The sequence below is a fragment of the Oncorhynchus nerka genome, linkage group LG13, assembly GCF_034236695.1.
Source record: "Oncorhynchus nerka isolate Pitt River linkage group LG13, Oner_Uvic_2.0, whole genome shotgun sequence".
Taxonomy (NCBI): Eukaryota; Metazoa; Chordata; class Actinopteri; order Salmoniformes; family Salmonidae; genus Oncorhynchus; species Oncorhynchus nerka.
In genome coordinates, this window is record NC_088408.1 from 10,732,825 (window position 1) to 10,752,755 (window position 19,931).

Sequence of the window (19,931 nt, forward strand, 5' to 3'; positions counted from 1 at the left end):
CTCTATAACTACAGACACATACTGACAGGATGGACAGGATGGACAGGTAGTGATGGGGACTCTATAACTATAGACACGTACTGACAGGATGGACAGGATGGACAGGTAGTGATGGGGACTCTATAACTCTACAGACACGTACTGACAGGATGGACAGGTAGTGATGGGGACTCTATAACTCTACAGACACATACTGACAGGATGGACAGGTAGTGATGGGGACTCTATAACTCTACAGACACGTACTGACAGGATGGACAGGTAGTGATGGGGACTCTATAACTCTACAGACACGTACTGACAGGATGGACAGGTAGTGATGGGGACTCTATAACTCTACAGGCACATATTTTAGTATTTTTTTCTCCCCTCTCATAGTTACATATACAGGACCAGTCAAAAGTTTGGACACATCTACTCATTCAAGGCTTTTTTTTCTTTTTTTACTATTTTCTGCATTGTAGAATGATAGTGAAGACATCAACACTGTGAAATAATACATATGTAATCATGTCGTAACCCCAGATTCTTCAAAGTAGCCACCCTTTGCCTTGATGACAGCTTTTCACACTCTTGACCTTCTCTCAACCAGCTTCATGAGAAATACTTTTTCCAACAATCTTGAATGAGTTCCAACATATGCTGGGCACTTGTTGCCTGCTTTTCCTTCACTCTGCGGTCCAACTCATCCCGAACCATCTCAATTGGGTTGAGGTTGGGTGATTGTGGAGGCCAGGTCATCTGATACTGCGCTCCATCGCTCTCCTTGGTCAAATAGCCCTTATACAGCCTGAAGGTGTGTTTTGGATCATTGTCCTGTTGAAAAACAAATCATAGTCCCACTTAGCCCAAACCAGATGGGATTGCGTATCGCTGCAGGATGCTTGAATTCTAAATAAATCACAGTCAGTGTTACCAGCAAAGCACCCCCACACCATCCCACCTCCTCCTCCATGCTTCATTGTGGGAACCACACATAAAGAGATCCTCCATTCACATACTCAGCGTTCCACAAAGACATGGCGGTTGGAACCAAAAATCTCAAATTTTCAAAATCAGACCAAAGGAGAGATTTCCACCGGTATAATGTCCATTGTCTCTTCTTCTTATTGGTGTCCTTTAGTAGTGGATTCTTTGCAGAAATTTGACCATGAAGGCCTGATTCACACAGTCTCTTCTGAACAGTTGATGTTGAGATGTGTTTGTTACTTGAACTCTGTGAATGTCACGTTCTGACCATAGTTCTTTTGTGTTTTCTTTGTTTTAGTGTTGGTCAGGATGTGAGCTGAGTGGGCATTTTCACACCAGTATCTCTACCTGCACATGACCATCTGATCATTTATCACTGCAGTGTTAATCTGCTAAATTGTAATTATTCGCCTACCTCCTCATGCCTTTTGCACACAATGTATATACTCTTTTTTAAATTTTTTCTACTGTGTTATTGACTTGTTAATTGTTTACTCCATGTGTAACTCTGTGTTGTTGTCGGTTCACACTGCTATTCTTTATCTTGGCCAGGTCGCAGTTGTAAATGAGAACTTGTTCTCAACTAGCCTACCTGGTTAAATAAAGGTGAAATAAAAACAATTCTATGTTGTGTTTTGCGGCCGGAGTCCGCACCTTGGAGAGGGGGGGGGGGGGGGGGGGTACTGTCACGTTCTGACCATAGTTCTTTTATGTTTTCTTTGTTTTAGTGTTGGTCAGGACATGAGCTGAATGGGCATTCTATGTTGTGTGTCTAGTTTTCCCGTTTCTATGTTTGGCCTGATATGGTTCTCAATCAGAAGCAGTTGTTAGTCATTGTCTCTGATTGGGAACCATATTTAGGTAGCCTGTTTTGTGTTGGGTTTTTGTGGGTGGTTGTCTTCTGTCTTCGTGTGTCTGCACCAGACAGAACTGTTTCGTTTTTTTTTCCCACATTTGGTGTTTTGTATTTAGTAGTGTTCATGTTTATCGTCTATATAAAAACATGATGAACACTAACCACGCTGCGCTTTGGTCCTCTCCCTCGTCCACAGATGAAAGCCGTTACAGTGAAGCATTTATTTGGGCTGCAATCTGAGTTGCTGTTAACTTATCTTATCTTATCTTAGTTAACTTAATTAACTTATCCTCTGCAGCAGAGGCAACTCTCGGTCTTCTTTTCCTGTGGTGGTCCTCATGAGAGTTAGTTTCATCATAGCACTTGATGGTTTTTGTGGCTGCACTTGAAGGAACTTTAAAAGTTCTTGAAATTTTCCAGATTGACTGACCTTCATGTCAATGTAATGATGGACTGTCATTTTCCTTTGATTATTTGAGATGTTTTTTCCATAATATGGACTTCGTATTTTACTAAATAGGGCTATCTTCTGTATACCACCCCTACCATGTCGCAACACAACTGATTGTCTAAAACCAAGGAAAGAAATTCCACAAATGAACTTTTAACAAGGCACACCTGTTAAATGAAATGCATTCCAGGTGACTACCTCAGGAAGCTGGATGAGAACATTTCAAGAGTGTGGAAAAGCTGTCATCAAGGCAGAGGGTGGCTACTTTGCCTGATTCAATAGCATTAGTGTCCAGTGGCCTCCGTTTTATTGCTGCTATAGAACAGGTAGATATTTGTTGCCTTCGAACAGCATGTTGTATGATGGAGTTGGGATTAAGTGCAGACGGTAGACGCATAAATTAACAAAAAGTCAACATAAATGGTTCTACTATCGTACTGTAATTGAATGTGTGAGTTTAATCGAAAGCTATATTTAGCAATATAATTGTAATTAATATCATACTGTATGAAAGAACTTGGGTCCCAGTCCTTGCCGTTGTCAAGGTCACCGAAATCGACCATGACACTGACTTCCATACATATATTCCATGTTTCCACTACGCTCGTTGAACTCCTGTGTGTCCAAAATAATATCCTACTGCCTTTGTAGTGCACTTCTTTAACCAGGGCCTATAGAGAGAATGGTGTGCCATTTCAGACAGAGCCTCCCAACTTCAGCTCTCCACTTACCATCCATTCGCTCCAGATTGTTATTTTACATGGTGATACTGGCAGGGCCGGTCTCCTACATCTGAAATGGCAAACCTGTTCCCTATGTAGTGCACTACTTTAGTCCAGAGCCCAATGGCACCCTGTTCCCTATGTAGTGCACTACTTTAGACCAGAGCCCTATGGCACCCTACTCCCTATGTAGTGAACTACTTAAGACCAGAGCCCAATGGCAACCTGTTCCCTATGTAGTGCACTAGGGTCCTGGTTTAAAGAAGTGCACTACATAGAGAACAGGGTGCCATTGGGCTCTGGTCTAAAGTAGTGCACTACATAGGGAATAGGATGCCATTTCGAACACAGACCTGGTTTGATAGGTCTCCAGTAAGCCACTTGGAGGTAATGCGAGCCATGTGTTTGTGTTGGACATTATTGGCATGCCTGTCAGTTTATCTGACCTGACCTGGAGCTAGCAAGCCTAACAAACTAACCCTTCAGACCACTGGCTGGTTCTCCTGGCTCTGCCCTGCCCAGCCCCCCTCTCATCCTGCTGGCTCTGCCCTGCCCTGCCCAGCCCCCTCTCATCCTGTTGGCTCTGCCCTGCCCTGCCCAGCCACCCCCCCTCTCATTCTGCTGGCTCTGCCCTGCCCAGCCCCCTCTCATCCTGCTGGCTCTGCCCTGCACAGCCCCCCCCACCCCACCTCTCATCCTGCTGGCTCTGCCCTGCCCAGCCCCCCTCCTCTCATAGCTGAAACTCTCAATTCAATTCAAAGGGCTTTATTGGCATGGGAAAAATATGTTTACATTGCCAAAGCAAATGAAATAGATAATAAACAAAAGTGAAATCAACAATAAAAAATGAACAGTAAACATGACATATTCCAAAGGAATATTATGGCTATATATAGTGTTGTAACAATGTGTAAATAGCTAGAGTACAAAAGGGAAAATATGGGTTGAATATACAATGGTGTTTGTTCTTCATTTGTTATTTTATTGTGGCAACAGGTAACACATTTTTCTGCTGTGATGGCACACCGTGGTCTCTCCCTCCATGGAAGTGGAAGGAGATCTCAACTCTCATGGAAGTGGATGGAGGAGGTCTAAACTCTCATGGAAGTGGATGGAGGAGGTCTCAACTCTCATGGAAGTGGATGGAGGAGGTCTCAACTCTCATGGAAGTGGATGGAGGAGGTCTAAATTCTCATGGAAGTGGATGGAGGAGGTCTAAACTCTCATGGAAGTGGATGGAGGAGGTCTCAGCTCTCATGGAAGTGGATGGAGGAGGTCTAAACTCTCATGGAAGTGGATGGAGGAGGTCTCAACTCTCATGGAAGTGGATGGAGGAGGTCTCAACTCTCATGGAAGTGGATGGAGGAGGTCTCAGCTCTCATGGAAGTGGATGGAGGAGGTCTCAGCTCTCATGGAAGTGGATGGAGGAGGTCTCAGCTCTCATGGAAGTGGATGGAGGAGGTCTCAGCTCTCATGGAAGTGGATGGAGGAGGTCTCAGCTCTCATGGAAGTGGATGGAGGTCTCAGCTCTCATGGAAGAGGATGGAGGAGGTCTCAGCTCTCATGGAAGTGGATGGATGAGGTCTTAGCTCTCATGGAAGTGGATGGAGGTCTCAGCTCTCATGGAAGTGGATGGAGGTCTCAGCTCTCATGGAAGTGGATGGACGAGGTCTTAGCTCTCATGGAAGTGGATGGGGGTCTCAGCTCTCATGGAAGTGGATGGAGGTCTCAGCTCTCACGGAAGTGGATGGAGGTCTCAGCTCTCATGTAAGTGGATGGAGGATGGAGGTCTCAGCTCTCATGTAAGAGAATGGAGGTCTCAGCTCTCATGGAAGAGGATGGAGGAGGTCTCAGCTCTCATGGAAGTGGATGGAGGTCTCAGCTCTCATGTAAGTGGATGGAGGATGGAGGTCTCAGCTCTCATGGAAGTGGATGGAGGATGGAGGTCTCAACTCTCATGTAAGTGGATGGAGGATGGAGGTCTCAGCTCTCATGTAAGTGGATGGAGGATGGAGGTCTCAGCTCTCATGTAAGAGAATGGAGGTCTCAGCTCTCATGGAAGTGGTGGAGGTCTCAGCTCTCATGGAAGTGGATGGAGGTCTCAGCTCTCATGGAAGTGGATGGAGGTCTCAGCTCTCTTGGAAGTGGATGTAGGTCTCAGCTCTCTTGGAAGTGGATGGAGGTCTCAGCTCTCATGGAAGTGGATGGAGGTCTCAGCTCTCATGGAAGAGGATGGAGGTCTCAGCTCTCACGGAAGTGGATGGAGGTTTCAGCTCTCATGGAAGTGGATGGAGGTCTCAGCTCTCATGGAAGTGGATGGAGGTCTCAGCTCTCATGGAAGAGGATGGAGGTCTCAGCTCTCATGGAAGTGGATGGAGGTCTCAGCTCTCATGGAAGTAGATGGAGGAGGTCTCAGCTCTCATGGAAGTGGTGGAGGTCTCAGCTCTCACGGAAGTGGATGGAGGTCTCAGCTCTCATGGAAGAGGATGGAGGTCTCAGCTCTCATGGAAGTGGATGGAGGTCTCAGCTCTCATGGAAGTAGATGGAGGAGGTCTCAGCTCTCATGGAAGTGGTGGAGGTCTCAGCTCTCACGGAAGTGGATGGAGGTCTCAGCTCTCACGGAAGTGGATGGAGGTCTCAGCTCTCATGGAAGTAGATGGAGGAGGTCTCAGCTCTCATGGAAGTGGTGGAGGTCTCAGCTCTCACGGAAGTGGATGGAGGTCTCAGCTCTCATGGAAGTGGTGGAGGTCTCAGCTCTCACGGAAGTGGATGGAGGTCTCAGCTCTCATGGAAGTGGATGGAGGTCTCAGCTCTCACGGAAGTGGATGGAGGATGGAGGTCTCAGCTCTCATGGAAGTGGATGGAGGTCTCAGCTCTCACTGAAGTGGATGGAGGTCTCAGCTCTCATGGAAGTGGTGGAGGTCTCAGCTCTCACGGAAGTGGATGGAGGTCTCAGCTCTCATGGAAGTGGATGGAGGTCTCAGCTCTCATGGATGTGGTGGAGGTCTCAGCTCTCACGGAAGTGGATGGAGGAGGTCTCAGCTCTCACGGAAGTGGATGGAGGATGGAGGTCTCAGCTCTCATGGAAGTGGATGGAGGAGGTCTCAGCTCTCATGGAAGTGGTGGAGGTCTCAGCTCTCACGGAAGTGGATGGAGGTCTCAGCTCTCATGGAAGTGGATGGAGGTCTCAGCTCTCATGGATGTGGTGGAGGTCTCAGCTCTCACGGAAGTGGATGGAGGAGGTCTCAGCTCTCACGGAAGTGGATGGAGGATGGAGGTCTCAGCTCTCATGGAAGTGGATGGAGGAGGTCTCAGCTCTCATGGAAGTGGATGGAGGAGGTCTCAGCTCTCATGGAAGTGGATGGAGGAGGTCTCAGCTCTCATGGAAGTGGATGGAGGTCTCAGCTCTCATGGAAGTGGATGGAGGTCTCAGCTCTCATGGAAGTGGATGGAGGTCTTAGCTCTCACGGAAGTGGATGGAGGTTTCAGCGTTTTTGAAGATGGATTTGATTTATATTTGGACCTTGTTTGGGGTTTTGAATGTACACTCTGGGCTGATAATACAGAGTTCTTTGTGGAAAAATATTTTTTAGAAATATTTGGTTTATTTAGTCTACTTACTAAAGAGGTTCTTGGTCAGAATTCGGAAAGTATTTAATCAAATATTTGTGTGTCAGTGTTTTTCCAACGGTTGTGATTAGATACACTCACTCAGACATGCTTCTGATTTTCTGGCAAAATGTTATGTCCTGTGGTGACACATGCCAAGCAGTTGCACAACGTACTTCCCCATTGAGTTATTGAGATATTTGAGATATTGAGATACATTGAAGTCAAAATGCTTTGAAAATGTGCTCTTCTCCAAAACAGCCAATGCGCTTTTGGTTACCTGTTCTTGTATGCCTCTGTTGCGTACTCCTACTTTGTCCCCCTCTGCAATTTAGAAACACATAGATCTAATGTCATTATCTAACATCTCTGGTGACCTCCATAGTGGAGAGATAGGTCACTGTGTTCTTTCTGGCTGATTCTAAAGGACAGAGAGAGTCTCAAGCTCTGAGGTCATTGTCAATCCACAGTGTCAGAGTCCTCCTCACAGCCGAAGGCCAGCTCAACTATATCCTCATCCAACAATCCTGTTGCCTCGTGGAACATTAAAACGAGAACCATTTCCAGAGCGGAAAGCATACAGTATGTCCAAATCTGACTTCACATTGCGATGCGTCATCTCTGTTATCAGTGTGAGGTATGTTGTGCAAGAGTCCAGGAGTGTAGTGGAAAGTGAACGTGGAGAGTATCGGTTCCCGGTCACCAAAGAGTGAAGGGTTTGCATCACAGGAGGCTGGTGAGGGTAGGACAGCTCATAATAATGGCTAGAATGGAATGGCATCAAACACATGGAAAGAACACGTCTGATGTGTTCGATACCATTACTAGCCATTACTATAACCCAACCACCCGTGGTTAGCATGTGGTTCCGTCAGTGTCACTTCACTCTCTTGTTAAACACGGTAATGTAAGTTTTTTCCAGACCAGTGGCCCTAGCTGTAACCTGTAGGTGTGACTGTGACTTCTCTCTCTGCCAGGGCCTGGGAATGTTGATGATCATCCCATTAAACACTTCCAACCCCAAGGAAGCACATTAGAGAACCTTTATTTAACTAGGCATGTCAGATATTTAAGAGCAAATTCTGTATTTACATTAATGGCCTACCAGTGAACAGTGGGTTAACTGCCTTGTTCAGGGGAAGAACAAACTGATTTTTACCTTGTCAGCTCAGGGATTCAATCCAGCAACGTTTTCAGTTACTGGCCCAACGCTCTAACCACTAGGCTACCTGCCTCCCCAATGTTGGAGAAAACAGTGAGAGAAGTTCTCTGCTCAAGCCTCAAGGCTAAACATAGTGTGCACCCTATTCCCTGCATAGTGTACTACTTTTGAAATAAAAAAATTAAGTAGTATTTTATGTAGGGAATAGAGAGTCATTTGGGACGCAGACATATTGTTGGGTGGAATATCTGCCATTCTTCATCTCCCTGGTGGTCCGTCGGTTTAAGACCCAAGGGTAGACATATTGTTGGGTGGAATATCTCACTCTTCTCTTTGGTGGTCTGTCGGTTTAAGACCTAAGGGTAGACATATTGTTGGGTGGAATATCTCACTCTTCTCTTTGGTGGTCTGTCGGTTTAAGACCCAAGGGTAGACATATTGTTGGGTGGAATATCTCCCATTCTTCATCTCCCTGGTAGTCCGTCTGTTTAAGACCCAAGGGTAGACATATTGTTGGGTGGAATATCTGCCATTCTTCATCTCCCTGGTGGTCCGTCGGTTTAAGACCCAAGGGTAGACATATTGTTGGGTGGAATATCTCCCATTCTTCATCTCCCTGGTAGTCCGTCTAAGACCCAAGGGTAGACATATTGTTGGGTGGAATATCTCCCATTCTTCATCTCCCTGGTAGTCCGTCTGTTTAAGACCCAAGGGTAGACATATTGTTGGGTGGAATATCTCACTCATCTCTTTGGTGGTCCGTCGGTTTCAAACGATGACGAATTTTTCATGTTACTCGACTTCTTATTTTCATAGCTTCAGTAATCAGATTGAGGCTCATAACCAGGTGTGATGCAGCTGTGTAGTTGTCTGACAGCATGTTTTTCTTACGCTGTATGTATTAGCCTATTCTATGCGACTGCATCCTGTCAATAACTGGACCGTGAAATTCTGAAGAGAACATTTTCTCAAAGGAGATGTCGATAGTGACATTGTATTCAATGCAGGAAACATGTCAGTTTATTAAGGTATTGCCATAATGGGAGATGCGTTATAAAATGACCTATCGGGAACACTAGACTCTGGTGAAAAGGTGCAGGTTCTATAGATGATCTCCCATCACTACCCGTCATCGGAGGCCGAGGCACCGAGACGTTGTAGCAGCCGTCTGTCTGTCACCTCTTTGACCTCCTTTCTGCCTCTGTCAGAGCAGCTTCTACAGGAGTGAACACACACACACACACACACACACACACACACACACACACACACACACGCACACGCTCACACACACACACGCACACACGCGCACACACACGCACACGCTCACACACACACACACACACACGTGCGCACACACACACACATGTGCGCGCACACACACGCACACACACACACACACACACATACACACACACACACTTTCGTTGAACGTGTGGAAGAAACCTAGCTCCTCCTTTATCTCTCCTGGAGCTGGAGGATTTTCCCAGACTAACAGAGAGCAGAGATCACACCGTAAAATCAATTTCCTGTTTTATCAATAGAACGTCCTTGGCACTTCCTGTACATTTCCAACAACTCGGAAAATGTGGAGGAGGCCCACGAATGGGCATGCTTTTATAGTTTTTTACAATCACTTTGGCACTAATTTCGTAACCTTGATGTCATTTGTCACAACCAATGATCAAAATGCAAATTTTTCAAAACTCTTAACACTTTTTCCAATTGTTTGGATACAATAAACATAAAGATAAGATCATTTGTTCATTGAACTAAAATCACTTGTTCAAAACGACACAACTTAACATCAAAGTATTACCATTTCAAAATACAATTCACACATTACATCTGAGATGACTGTCTATTCATTTCATTACAATGATCTAACTATCAATTGATACAACTGATCAAAATGATAAGTAACTGTTGCATTACTCTTAATGCATAGTTTTATGGAAACTGACGAACAGTATTCCACGTTTAGGTCATGAAAGTTTCAGGATAACGAGATCCATTGACACCAATTACCGTGGAACATGAACCAATTGGACTACATTATCTATGGATATAATATTTCATCATCATTCTTTATCAGACACTGTTTCTATGGTCCCATGTACCACTTTTCCAGACCACGTTTTCAGATTTCACATTACTGTACACTCACCGGCCACTTTATTAGGTACACCCATCCAGTACTGGGTAGGACCCCCTTTTGCCTCCACAACAGCCTGAATTATTCACCATGTTGTACGCTAAGAGATGCCCTTCTGCACACTACTGTTTAAAACAGCTGTTATTTGAGCATATGTGGCCTTTCTGTTAGCTTGAATGAGTCTGGACATTGTCCTCTGACCTCTCTCATTAACAAGGTGTTTTTGCCCACAGAACTGCCGCTCACTGAATGTGTTTTGTTTATCTCACCATTCTCTGTAAACTCTAGAGACTGTAGTGTGTAAAAATCCCAGGAGGGCAGCTGTTTCTGAGATGCTAGAATCACCATGTGTGGCATCAACAATCATACCACAGTCAAAGTTGCTTAGATTACTCATCTTGCCCATTCTAATGTTTGGTCGAACAACATCTAAAGCTCTCTACTCTATATACTCTATATATTGAGTTGCAGGCAGCAACATGATTCGCTGTTCGACTGTAACCTTCCTTGATGAGCTAAATCAGGTCTGTAGAGCTGATGGCATGACCTACAGTATCTCATTGTGTGGGATGGTTTCAGGCCCATCCACAATTTACCACCCTGAACTTACCCCCAAGCTCTCCTTTCCTTAACCCGATTGAGGAATGTTTCTCCACATGGAGGTGTAAGGTATATGATAGGCGCCCTCACGAACGAGCCACCCTTCTCCAGGCCATGGATGACGCATGCAATGACATCACGGCAGACCAGTGTCAAGCCTGGATTCGCCCGAAGATTCTTCCCAAGATGTTTGGCTAATGAAAACATCCATTGTGATGTGGATGAGAACCTGTGGCCAAATCCACAAGACAGGGTTGATGGAGATATAGAAGTACGGTAATCAATCTTTTGTTTTTCTTTTTACAGTAAGCCAGGAGAGGAACACTGCAGCTGATGTTTTACAGTAAGCAGGTGAGGAACACTGCAGTGATGTTTTACAGTAAGCCAGGTGAGGAACACTGCAGTGATGTTTTACAGTAAGCCAGGTGAGGAACACTGCAGTGATGTTTTACAGTAAGCCAGGTGAGGAACACTGTAGTGATGTTTTACAGTAAGCCAGGTGAGGAACACTGTAGTGATGTTTTACAGTAAGCCAGGTGAGGAACACTGTAGTGATGTTTTACAGTAAGCCAGGTGAGGAACACTGCAGTGATGTTTTACAGTAAGCCAGGTGAGGAACACTGCAGTGATGTTTTACATTAAGCCAGGTGAGGAACACTGCAGTGATGTTTTACAGTAAGCCAGGTGAGGAACACCGCAGTGATGTTTTACAGTAAGCCAGGTGAGGAACACTGCAGTGATGTTTTACAGTAAGCCAGGAGAGGAACACCGCAGTGATGTTTTACAGTAAGCCAGGTGAGGAACACCGCAGTGATGTTTTACAGTAAGCCAGGTGAGGAACACTGCAGTTATGTTTTACAGTAAGCCAGGTGAGGAACACTGCAGTGATGTTTTACAGTAAGCCAGGTGAGGAACACTGCAGTGATGTTTTACAGTAAGCCAGGTGAGGAACACCGCAGTGATGTTTTACAGTAAGCCAGGTGAGGAACACTGCAGTGATGTTTTACAGTAAGCCAGGTGAGGAACACTGCAGTTATGTTTTACAGTAAGCCAGGTGAGGAACACTGCAGTGATGTTTTACAGTAAGCCAGGTGAGGAACACTGCAGTGATGTTTTACAGTAAGCCAGGTGAGGAACACCGCAGTGATGTTTTACAGTAAGCCAGGTGAGGAACACCGCAGTGATGTTTTACAGTAAGCCAGGTGAGGAACACTGCAGTGATGTTTTACAGTAAGCCAGGTGAGGAACACTGCAGTGATGTTTTACAGTAAGCCAGGTGAGGAACACTGCAGTGATGTTTTACAGTAAGTCAGGTGAGGAACACTGCAGTGATGTTTTACAGTAAGCCAGGTGAGGAACACTGCAGTGATGTTTTACATTAAGCCAGGTGAGGAACACTGCAGTGATGTTTTACATTAAGCCAGGTGAGGAACACTGCAGTGATGTTTTACAGTAAGCCAGGTGAGGAACACTGCAGTGATGTTTTACATTAAGCCAGGTGAGGAACACTGCAGTGATGTTTTACAGTAAGCCAGGTGAGGAACACTGCAGTGATGTTTTACAGTAAGCCAGGTGAGGAAAACTGCATTGATGTTTTACAGTAAGCCAGGTGAGGAACACTGCGGTGATGTTTTACATTAAGCCAGGTGAGGAACACTGCAGTGATGTTTTACATTAAGCCAGGTGAGGAACACTGCAGCGATGTTTTACATTAAGCCAGGTGAGGAACACTGCAGTGATGTTTTACAGTAAGCCAGGTGAGGAACACTGCAGTGATGTTTTACAGTAAGCCAGGTGAGGAACACTGCAGTGATGTTTTACAGTAAGCCAGGTGAGGAACACTGCAGTGATGTTTTACATTAAGCCAGGTGAGGAACACTGCAGTGATGTTTTACAGTAAGCCAGGTGAGGAACACTGCAGTGATGTTTTACATTAAGCCAGGTGAGGAACACTGCAGTGATGTTTTACAGCAAGCCAGGTGAGGAACACCGCAGTGATGTTTTACATTAAGCCAGGTGAGGAACACTGCAGTGATGTTTTACAGTAAGCCAGGTGAGGAACACTGCAGTGATGTTTTACAGTAAGCCAGGTGAGGAACACTGCAGTTATGTTTTACAGTAAGCCAGGTGAGGAACACTGCAGTGATGTTTTACATTAAGCCAGGTGAGGAACACTGCAGTGATGTTTTACAGTAAGCCAGGTGAGGAACACTGCAGTGATGTTTTACAGTAAGCCAGGTGAGGAACACTGCAGTGATGTTTTACATTAAGCCAGGTGAGGAACACTGCAGTGATGTTTTACAGTAAGCCAGGTGAGGAACACCGCAGTGATGTTTACAGTAAGCCAGGTGAGGAACACTGCAGTGATGTTTGGTGATTGACTCCGCTGTCCTGGCGTCGTGACAGTAAGCCAGGTGGAGGAACACCCTTGTTTGGGTGTAGTGATGTTTTGGAGGTACAGTAAGCCAGGTGAGGAACACCATGGTCTTGTGATGTTTTCACAGTAAGCCAGGTGAGGAACACTTGGGAGTTGATGTTTGGATGAGTTGTAGTAAGGCCAGGTGGGAGCCCAGCCAACACTGACGGAGATGATGCCTGGATTAGGACCTGCGCCGCTGTTGAGGTGAGGGTCGTACTCTGCGGATGTTGTAGAGCATGAACCTGGAACGTGCCAATGTTTTTGAGAACACAGGGTGTTGTCCAGGATCACGCCAGGTGAGGAACACTGCAGTGATGTTTTACAGTAAGCCAGGTGAGGAACACTGTAGTGATGTTTCCACAGTAAGCCAGGTGAGGAACACTGGTCATCAGAAGGGGGAAAGGAGAAGATTAATTGTGTTTCTGCATAGCAATGATATGACTTTTACAGTAAGCCAGGTGAGGAACACTGCAGTGATGTTTTACAGTAAGCCAGGTGAGGACGCAATCCAAGAGATGCACTGTAGTGGAGAGGAGGATCTGATGGTTTACAGTAAAGGCAGCCGATAGGTGAAGGAACACTGCAGTGATGTTTTGACAGTAAGCCAGGTGAGAGAACAATGCAGTGATGTTTTTTGGACAGTAAAGAAAGAAGGGATACCTGTAGGTGAGGAACACTGCAGTGATGTTTTACAGTAAGCCAGGTGAGGAACACTGTAGTGATGTTTTACAGTAAGCCAGGTGAGGAACACTGTAGTGATGTTTTACAGTAAGCCAGGTAAGGAACACTGCATTTGACTTTTAACTGTTTTTTCTTTTTTTTGTAGCTAATTATTTTTGCTTTGATTCAAAGAAACCTATGTTGTGATTTTATTGTATTTCATCAATAAATGTCATATTTTGTTCAATGATTCCACTGTGTCTGTAGTATTCTCTCTACTAGACCTTTTACAGTGATGTATTTACGTATAGTACCATAATGAAACATGTATCACATATTTTGAACTACAATATTTAATGATTGTACGAACAACTACACAGGGAAACTATCGGTATCTTGTGTGTGTGGGACCTAAATTAATGTTCCTATGGTATTTCATGATAAATTAGTTATTTGAACCAATGATTCTCCAGGTGCAAGGTTTATTTAACGATATGAATGCACAATGCAATGTTTTGAACATTGGACAGCCTGTGTTACAAGTGATGACCGTTTTGTGTTTTGTGTCTAGAGTTTTGAAAAATGACCACAATGTTCTGAAATTAGTGCCAAAGTGATTGTTAAAAACTGTAAAATATGTCAATTAAATATGGAAAATACTGGTGCGTTATGTACCCTTCAGATTCCCTCCATTTAGGAAATCACAACTTTGCTTAATGGACCGTGTGAATTTGCAATATCTATTGAGGAATGTACTGCACAAAGCCTGACTGGGTTCATTCATGTTTTGACATTCTTCTACACTCTAAGCCATGGACTGATGTTCTGACACCTGATGTTCTTAATTTAGGAAAATGACAGGATGGTTCTTACACCTCACAGTCTGCACTCTCCCTCACCTCCGCTGTGTCCGTACACGAATGTGGTCTGGCCTAATTGTGCTGTTATCATGCAGCTGTCTTATATGAGACACTACAAACCACAGGAGTACTGGGTGGAGGGAGACAACAGCTGTTCTCTCTGGCATCTCTTCCTGTCCATCACTAAACTGTCCAGAGAGTCTCCAGTCCCATGCCTCACCGTCCTACTACAATAGTAGATACACCTGTTGATGCTGTAGTCTCCAGTCCCATGCCTCACCGTCCTACTACAATAGTAGATACACCTGTCGATGCTGTAGTCTCCAGTCCCATGCCTCACCGTCCTACTACAATAGTTGATACACCTGTCGATGCTGTAGTCTCCAGTCCCATGCCTCACCGTCCTACTACAATAGTAGATACACCTGTCGATGCTGTAGTCTCCAGTCCCATGCCTCACCGTCCTACTACAATAGTAGATACACCTGTCGATGCTGTAGTCTCCAGTCCCATGCCTCACCGTCCTACTACAATAGTAGATACACCTGTCGATGCTGTAGTCTCCAGTCCCATGCCTCACCATCCTACTACAATAGTAGATACACCTGTCGATGCTGTAGTCTCCAGTCCCATGCCTCACCGTCCTACTACAATAGTAGATACACCTGTCGATGCTGTAGTCTCCAGTCCCATGCCTCACCGTCCTACTACAATAGCAGATACACCTGTTGATAGTGTAGAGATGTGTTTGACAGTGTGATACATATGTGGATGTACCATCAGGTATGTGTCTGTCTAATTTCCCGACCGTATCTGACTTGTTGAGTGTGCGAGCCTGACACCCATAGGAATCTCTTATAGGGACCAGATGAGAGGGAATGTCCGTGTCCTGCCGTTCAGACAGACTGGTGCTGTTGTGTTATTGTCCAGGTGAGTCACTGTTATTGCTGTCATCAAGGTTTACACACACACACAGACACACATACACACACACAAATGCGCACACGCACACTCAGGCACAGACACACAAACACACATTGCTTTCATCCAGGTGTATCTATTGTACAGTAGTCCGGTTGTCTGGGATCCTAGCCAGACTTCACCTGCACGGGAACATTCTGTCGGTTGTCTGGGATCCTAGCCAGACTTCACCTGCATGAGGACATTCTTTCAGTTGTCTGGGATCCTAGCCAGACTTCACCTGCACGGGAACATTCTGTCAGTTGTCTGGGATCCTAGCCAGACTTCACCTGCACGGGAACATTCTGTCAGTTGTCTGGGATCCTAGCCAGACTTCACCTGCATGAGAACATTCTGTCAGTTGTCTGGGATCCTAGCCAGACTTCACCTGCACGGGAACATTCTGTCGATTGTCTGGGATCCTAGCCAGACTTCACCTGCACGGGAACATTCTGTCGGTTGTCTGGGATCCTAGCCAGACTTCACCTGCATGAGAACATTCTGTCAGTTGTCTGGGATCCTAGCCAGACTTCACCTGCATGAGAACATTCTGTCAGTTGTCTGGGATCCTAGCCAGACTTCACCTGCATGAGAACATTCTGTCAGTTGTCTGGGATCCTAGCCAGACTTCACCTGCATGAGGACATTCTGTCAGTTGTCTGGGATCCTAGCCAGACTTCACCTGCATGAGAACATTCTGTCAGTTGTCTGGGATCCTAGCCAGACTTCACCTGCACGGGAACATTCTGTCAGTTGTCTGGGATCCTAGCCAGACTTCACCTGCATGAGGACATTCTGTCAGTTGTCTGGGATCCTAGCCAGACTTCACCTGCATGAGAACATTCTATCTTTGCTGTCACTCTTTGGCCATGCTAGAAAGAACAGGTGACTGCCATTTTCTTACCATTAATGTAACTACTAAACCTAATCTAACCCCTTACCTTCCTGAAACCCCTGACCACTACCCACTGATTATTTAAGCAATATGCACAACGCGTAGTGCCTGGACACAGTCCTTAGCTGTGGTATATTTGCCATATACCTCAAAACCCTAAGGTGCCTTATTTCTATTATAAACTGGTTATCAACGTAATTAGAGCTTTAAAAATAACTGTTTTGTCATACCCGTGGTATACGGTCTGATATACCACGGCTGTCAGCCAATCGGCATTCAGGGCTCGAACCACCCAGTTTATAAAAACACATAGTTCATGAACTTGATGGAAAGGCTGCTGACATGACAGGTTGTCCTTTCAAACTAGGTAATCTAGTAATTACTGGTCTGTCGCTACGATAGCCCTAATAACAACAGATCTGGTGTCAGTCTAATATCGTCTCACCGCCAGGGACAATGTTGAAAGCATGATAACTGGGGTCACAGATAGTGGAAATGTGTGTGAAATCACTTCTGTTCCATAGGATATTCCACTGTCGTTTTGACACAACCTTCATCCACCACTGTGATTTCACTATATATTTTTTGAAGTGGAACTAAACTTCTCTCCATTGAAGAGTGGAAAAGCAGCGAGGCAGCAGTGTGTCTAGGACTGCGTCCATCCATCCTATCTGGTTACAATTAAGTGATTTGTAATTTGGCTGGCCCGGATTGTGCTGTGTTTTTGGGTTTCCTCTCTCCCCCCTCTTCCTCTTCTCCTCCTTTCTCTTGTTCCCTCATTCCCTGTGCAGTGGATCCAGGGCCACAGAGCAGATGGAGCCAGGGCGGTTGTGGTGTTGCCAGTTCTCACAGTTCAGAGAGATCATGACAGGTTTGTTTGTGAGGCTGACGGACCAGAAGTCAAACCAGGTCATCGTTGAAGTTCCTCTTCTCTCTCTTATCTTCTCTTCTCTTCTCTCATCTTCTCTTCTCTCCTCTCCTATACTCTCTCCTGTCCTCCTCTCCTCCTCTCCTCTCCTCTCCTCTCCTCTCATCTTCTCTTCTCTTCTCTTCTCTTCTCTTCTCTTCTCTTCTCTTCTCTTCTCTTCTCTTCTCTTCTCTCTCCTCCCTTCTATTCTCTCTCCTCTTCTATTCTCTCTCCTCTCCTCTCCTCTCCTCTTCTATTCTCTCTCCTCTCCTCTCCTCTCCTCTCCTCTCCTCTCCTCTCCTCTCCTCTCCTCTCCTCTCCTCTCCTCTCCTCTCCTCTTTTCTCTCTACTCCACTCCTCTCCTCTCCTCTTTTCTCTCTACTCCACTCCTCTCCTCTCCTCTGTCATTTCAGTGAAAGCATTTGTTTGTTCATGCTTCAGGGAGATGACACAGTTAAGTAAGGCAAACATGGACACATAGACATACCGTATGAGATGTATGGGTCTGAAGGCACAGTACATTCTGAGCGTAGATGGGAGAGTACATCTGCAAAGCATTGCTCAATCCTCAAGCCAACCTCACCTGCAAAGTTGTGGCCTCGACACGTTTTCATCCGGAGGTTGGTTGCATTCCTTTGGAAGAGGATCACAGTTTCGCTTTTTTGACCATGCACAACCTTGCAGAGAATGTGATGTTTAATGTACTCCTTAAACAACATCCTCATTTATCATGGTTTGTGTGGCAGCCACACAATTTATCACACATTGCTTGAATTAAGGATATCCTTTGGGGGCCTGATTGGTCCTTTTGAAGTCTCTCTCTCTCTCTCTCTCTCTCTCTCTCACACACACACATTAATAAACTAAAGACAATCACAATGACATAAAATGTCAATTCCATTTATGACAGGATTAAAGAGGTCATTTAAGGGTTTTCTTTATTCAGACAGTTAAAATGGAAAGAGTGATGGCAGGTTTATATTTGGTTCACTTCAATCCCAGCTGCCAAGATTAGAGCTGGTTCCAGACTAGAGCTGGTCCCAGATTAGAGCTGGTCCCAGACTAGAGCTGGTCCCAGATTAGAGCTGGTCCCAGACTAGAGCTGGTCCCAGATTAGAGCTGGTCCCAGACTAGAGCTGGTCTCAGAGTAGAGCTGGTCCCAGACTAGAGCTGGTCCCAGACTAGAGCTGGTCCCAGATTAGAGCTGGTCCCAGATTAGAGCTTGTCCCAGACTAGAGCTGGTCCCAGATTAGAGCTGGTCCCAGACTAGAGCTGGTCTCAGATACATTCCATGCCATGTTCAATTCTATTTCATAATCAAAACCCCTCCCCCAGAGTAGGGTGCCACTTGGGATGCAGCCGAGGTCTAGTGAGATATCCAGCCTACCGGCGAGGGGCAGGTCGACCTTAAGTTTAATGCCACTTTAAACACTTGGTATGTCCCATCTATCAAGACACTTGGTATGTCCCATCTATCAAGACACTTTGTATGTCGCAACTATCAAGACACTTGGTATGTCCCATCTATCAAGACACTTGGTATGTCCCATCTATCAAGACACTTGGTATGTCCCATCTATCAAGACACTTGGTATGTCCCATCTATCAAGACACTTGGTATGTCCCATCTATCAAGACACTTGGTATGTCCCATCTATCAAGACTTCACTTTAGCCAAAAGCCACGGTCCATCACAATTCGTATTGCGAGATCATTTCCTACTATTTTATTGTCTGCTTTTGTAACTTAAATGAATATGTTTTTTATATGAATGTGTGATTAATATGAAGACTCAAGTCAGACGCTTGCCTTTCCCAGGCCAGACATAAACCCTCAGGTGAGAGGCTAATTATTATGATTTCTCTCTGTCTCTCTCTCTCTCTGTCTTTCTCTCTCTGTCACTCTCTCTGTCTCTCTCTCTCTCTGTCGCTCTCTCTCTGTCTCTCTCTGTCTCTCTCTCTCTCTCTCTGTCTCTCTCTCTGTCTCTCTCTCTCTGTCTCTCTCTCTCAGCCACTACAGTAAGAAATGAATGAGGACAATAATGAACTAGTGAAAAATGTACAGGTAGTAATGTTAATGTTCTGGTTGGTTGTTCTACTGGCTGTCTCTACAGGTGAAACACACAGGTAGTAATGTTCATGTTCTGGTTGGTTGTTCTACTTCCTGTCTCTACAGGTGAAACACACAGGTAGTAATGTTAATGTCCTGGATGGTTGTTCTTCTGGCTGTCTCTACAGGTGAAACACACAGGTAGTAATGTTAATGTTCTGGTTGGTTGTTCTACTGGCTGTCTCTACAGGTGAAACACACAGGTAGTAATGTTCTGGTTGGTTGTTCTACTTCCTGTCTCTACAGGTGAAACACACAGGTAGTAATGTTAATGTTCTGGTTGGTTGTTCTACTTCCTGTCTCTACAGGTGAAACACACAGGTAGTAATGTTAATGTTCTGGTTGGTTGTTCTACTTCCTGTCTCTACAGGTGAAACACACAGGTAGTAATGTTAATGTTCTGGTTGGTTGTTCTTCTGGCTGTCTCTACAGGTGAAACACACAGGTAGTAATGTTCTGGTTGGTTTTTCTACTGGCTGTCTCTACAGGTGAAACACACAGGTAGTAATGTTCTGGTTGGTTGTTCTACTTCCTGTCTCTACAGGTGAAACACACAGGTAGTAATGTTCTGGTTGGTTGTTCTACTTCCTGTCTCTA